The 4,923-nt window shown below is 37.9% G+C and overlaps 1 long non-coding RNA gene across 2 annotated transcripts; it reads right to left on the reverse strand.

The window, feature by feature from the left end:
* Positions 1–1,175: 1,175 nt before the first annotated feature.
* LOC138900812 (uncharacterized) lies at positions 1,176–3,324 on the reverse strand. Of its 2 annotated transcripts, none has more exons than XR_011412106.1 (4): positions 3,157–3,324; positions 2,384–2,493; positions 1,648–2,271; positions 1,176–1,190 (listed from the first exon to the last, which is right to left on the reverse strand). It is a non-coding gene; the product is annotated as an uncharacterized lncRNA (long non-coding RNA). The 2 variants fall into 2 exon arrangements; XR_011412105.1 differs by lacking the exon at positions 1,176–1,190 and adding an exon at positions 1,299–1,535 and having other exon boundaries at positions 3,157–3,322.
* Between the last annotated feature and the right edge of the window lie 1,599 nt (positions 3,325–4,923).

A 4,923-nucleotide genomic window follows, 5' to 3' on the forward strand; every position in this document is an offset into this window, starting at 1 on the left:
GACGATTCCGGATGTGTAATGGGGTGAAACTTGGTGGGACGATGGTATTTGAGTTGGAGAACAATCTCTATAGCTCGGAATCACTCGATTTGGCCCAGAAATGGAGTGGGATTTTTCAGAAGTGCCCAGGCAATTTAACGCTACAGTGATCGCTCAACCAGCTTTGATTTCCGTAGCAACTGGCGGTGAATCGATGAGGGCGCCCAACTAGGGCTTGTGCGCATTGATATTGCGCTTCTTTTGGGACTGGTCCGGTGGCTTTTCACCACCGGATGACGTGTAGCACTGTTTAGGGTTGTCTTTAGGCGACTGTATGAAGAGAGGTATTTATAGCTTCCCAGCGACGGTTCACGTGGGGACAGATTTGGGGTAAAACGAAAAAGGGTTTAAAAAATATAAGGGCAACTAGTCAACTTGTTGTGCTTCACGCGGTTAAAATAAAAAAGAAAATTTACGATTTGATCTAGTTATAAATAAATCGAGGCATAACAATTGGAACTCTTTTTGTATATGCATTCAAATATAAATATTTTCCCCAATAATTCCAAAACTCTACATATCACCTATTTTAATTAACTTTCAACATAGAGTGTCAAAAATTAAAAAAAAAAGTAACGGTTAATAGATATGAGAATTATAGATTCAAATATAAGTTAGCTCTATCTATTAAAGCTTAGATATACGAAAAGAGTCAAATATCGGTACACCACAATTTTCTTTTAATCTGAGAAGCTCAGATCCTTCAGTGAAATTCTCAAGAACTCGAAAGGCACCATGTATTCAACTTACAATTTCCCTTTCTTTTTTCTTCTCTAGAGAAGATCGAGTCTGGCAACAAAATTACACACATGTAAGATATTTGCAAGCTCTATTTATAAAAGTAATTTATCTTTAAGGTCTCGAAGGATTCAGGAAAATTTTATGCAAGATAAATAGAAAGAGATTCAACATGTATTATGTTTTATCAATTCTTTCTCTTCCGTCCTTTCTCAATTGGTGAAAATATAGTAAGATTATAAAGTATACACAAAGATATATCTTATAATTTACCATCCAAAATACAGAAAGATAGGAAGGCTAAAAGATATTTGAAAATTTTAAATATTAAAGTAAGGAAGCTTGTATATAACAATGGAAACTTGCCTAAAAACAAATTCGCGTTCTTGTTTCTTATGTCACTATCTAGTTTTCTGCAATTAACAAAAGGCCATAAAGAATAACATCCGCAATCAGTTGATAGTAAAAGAATGCAGTCAGTTCTTTGATAAACATTTCAATAAAATGTGGTGTGAAGTATATTGCACACAAAGACATGATGTTTATTCATTTTGTTTCCCATTAAAGATTGGGATTAGTATCTACAATACCATACATGATAGTACGAAAATGTATAGCCATGACAAAACAGATAGTACTACATGGGCTTCATTCTAAGTCCTCCTTTTTGTGTCCCTCTTTTTTTTTCCAAATTTTGCAAGCACCATAGGGAAAAAATACATTTTACCCATTGGTGAACATTGTCCATAAGCGATCAACTGGAAAAAAGTCATAATAAATAGGGAACAGGAACTGAATTAAAGAAGCCAATATCTAATTTGATTAGTCAAAAGATAATCATATATCCAAGATACTTAGTACCACGATTACCTAATAATTGCAAATCCACTATCCGTCAACATTCCCGAAAGCTGGCTTTTCATAAGCCACAAGTAACAACATTGCCTCAAACCCAACTGAAGTAAACATAGTGCATTAAAAATAATCAGGAAACTTCTGAGGAAGCATCTCACTTTTCCAAGAGAAAGAAATAAAAATGTATAAGGCTCTATTTCATGGTCATCGACAAAAAATTATGTTATCAGTAACATATTAATTCTTCATCTCCTTGGTTTCTTTTAAAACCTTAAGTTACCAGTTAACATGATAACAAAGTATATCGAAGATATGGAAGCCAACTTCTACTAACTTGCTCAACATAAGCTAAGAGAAGGTGATGTAACAGAACAGATTGTGCCCTTTGCAGATGAGCATATTTCAAGAACTATGAGTTATTCGTTCTTCATAGCTAGTCTAACCAATGCCGTATACAGGTCATATGGCAACAAACATGTATGCATAGTAACTTTTGAGGTCTGAATACCTTGTAAATTGAACATGTTGCGCAATATCGCCTATTTTCCCGAGGAAAAATGGCCTCAAAATTACCTGATCTTTCACTACTTACATTGCTTTACATATCCTCACTTTGTTCTTTTTTTGCATCCAAAAAAACTGCAACAATGGTTAAATTTCATTGTCCTAAAACTATAAGATGAAATCGAGAAGAATAAAAAGGAAATTATACATTATTCGGTGAGGTCCAAATCGCAACATTCTGATGTACCTTTGCCAGTAACAGAGATTGACCCATTGTAAGGTTTTAACATAGTCAGTTTAAGACCTTGAAATTAAAAAGAAATCCAAGCAATTCAGTTTTCTTGAACATTGTCTGCACTGGAACATGAAGATAAAGTTATAAGATATAAGAATCAATCGACTTTTGACATTCAAACTTAACTTGGACTATGTAAAGACTCCATTAAATAGGGTACGGGAAAATGCCAAATTATTTGGAGTTGTATTTAAACACTCTTGGAAACTATAGAAAAAATGCAGAAAAAGAAATTCTACTTTCGAAGGCCTTGTTCATGTTTGAAGAAGAAGAAAGCTATTGTTTTAAAGAAGAATAACCATTGTACAAACCCTTTCACATTCTTAACTATATTGTTGACTCTTCTTTCACATCCATCACAGTCCATTTACACATTTGTTTAAACCTTCTACCAAGAAAAACGAAGAAGAATTCTCGAATAGTACAAAAATTATAAATAAATTGAGAATAAGCAAAGAAGAAAAAAGCGGAAAGAAAGATAGAATAGTAAAAAGCAGAAATTTATTGCATCATATGCATGTACATAGAAATTCCAAAGATTTCAATAATAGCTTCAATTATCCCTAAAATCAGCACAGATCCATATTTACTTAATCCCAAATCTTCATTTCCAGTTTTCAGCGCAAAGTGTAAACTTTGATGCTAACCAAGATTAGGTATTAAGTATTAAGTATTAAGTATACAAAGAATATGGAGAAAGAAGGCTACAGGGGTCAAAAACTTACAGTTAGATTAGGAGTAGGGGAGAAAAGAATTTTCTATAAACGGAGAGAAATATCCTCTCACCGGTTTCAATCGAGATAGAGAGAGTCGGGGAAGAGACGGTTCTTTTAATTCTAATAGTGATTTTGCCTTTCAATAGTGACTGTTGGATGCAGTAAAAGATAAACCGTTTTCTAGTGTTTAGGAAATTAAAAAAAGGAGATAATAGATAAATAGAATTGTTGTTTACATAAGGCGCCACATCATCCTCCTCATGTCCCTGCTTTATATAATTATATAGATTGTCAAAATTATTCTTCAATTGGTTAAGTTTCATCAGGCTTGGTTCTAAGGCGAGTCTTGCGCCTAAGCGTGTGCCTCATCTCTTGGGGCGTGCGCCCAAAGGATCTACGCCTCTCATTAACGCCCAGATGCGTTTTATGCGCGCCCCGCCCCGATTCGCGCCCCGGGACTCGACCCATAATTAATCAATCTCTAGTTTCGTTTCTCCAGTTAATCACTGTTAATATAGATAGTAGAAGTAATTTGCAAAACTATCTTGTTTGGAAGCGTATTTAAGCTATTTCTTCTACACTCATCAAGCGTACACTCTAACACCCACATTTAGCTCCCTGAGGAAATCGACTCCGACTCATAGTTGGGTACTATTCTTCCAATGACGTCTTCCACTCATTGTTGAGTGTGGATTGGGAGTGGATCACTACTCGGTGACACGCGGAATTTGAAAATTTTGTAGTTGAGTCGCAGTTGTCCTTATCGGTTATTTATGAGATTTTAAGTGCTAAATCTATTGCATCATGCTTTAATTATTAAAATGTGTACTTATTTTGTGATTGCCGGCTTGCCTAGTACTGTGATAGGCGTCATCACGACATGTTGAGATTTGGGTTGTGACAAGTTGATATGAGAGCCTAGGTTACATAGGACTCACGAGTCATGAACAGGTTTAGTAGAGTCTTGTGGATCGGTACGGAGACGTCTGTACTTATCTTCGAGAGGCTACTAAACCATTAGGAAACTTCACTTTCTTGTATTCTTGTCATACGGATTTGTTGATTTCGGAAAACTAAACTTCTATTATTCTATTCTCTCACAGATGGTGAGGGCACGTGCTACCGGATCGGACAGACGGCCACCAGTACCACCATCTAGGTCCACGAGAGGCCGGGTCCACGGTAGAGGCCGAGGTACAACACGTACAATAGCTAGAGCAGCACCTGTGGAGCCACCAGTTACTCCAGCTTAGGAGCAGATGCCAGATGTGGTTGAGCCAGTGGGACCATCTCACGCACCAGTTGTGCCCATTGTGATTCTAGGCATTTAGGAGGCTTTGGCCCAGATATTGACTGTATGTACTAGCCTTGCTCAGGCGGTTTCAGTTTAGGTTGCACCAGCCACTTCTCAAGCCGGGGGAGGTGCTTAGACTACTGCCGCCCGTACTCCAGAGCAGGTGGTTCAGGAACTTCAGACACCGGGGGTACTACCAGCCCAGTCGGTTGTAGTTTCTCAGACCCAGGTGGGTCCACCTATGAGTGACAAGGATAAGAAGAGGCTAGAGCATTTTGGGAAGCTCAGGCCTCTAGCGTTCGGTGGGACTGAGTCAGAGGATGCTTAGGATTTCTTAGACAGGTGCCAGCAGATCCTTCGCATGGGGATATTCTGGAGACTAGCGGAGTCTCATTTACTACGTTTCAGCTGTCGGGGGCAGCCTTCAGATGGTGGGGGCCTATAAGTTGAGAAGGCCAGTCGGCGCTGCACCACTTACGTGG

The sequence above is a fragment of the Nicotiana tomentosiformis genome, chromosome 11, assembly GCF_000390325.3.
Source record: "Nicotiana tomentosiformis chromosome 11, ASM39032v3, whole genome shotgun sequence".
NCBI classification, from domain to species: domain Eukaryota; kingdom Viridiplantae; phylum Streptophyta; class Magnoliopsida; order Solanales; family Solanaceae; genus Nicotiana; species Nicotiana tomentosiformis.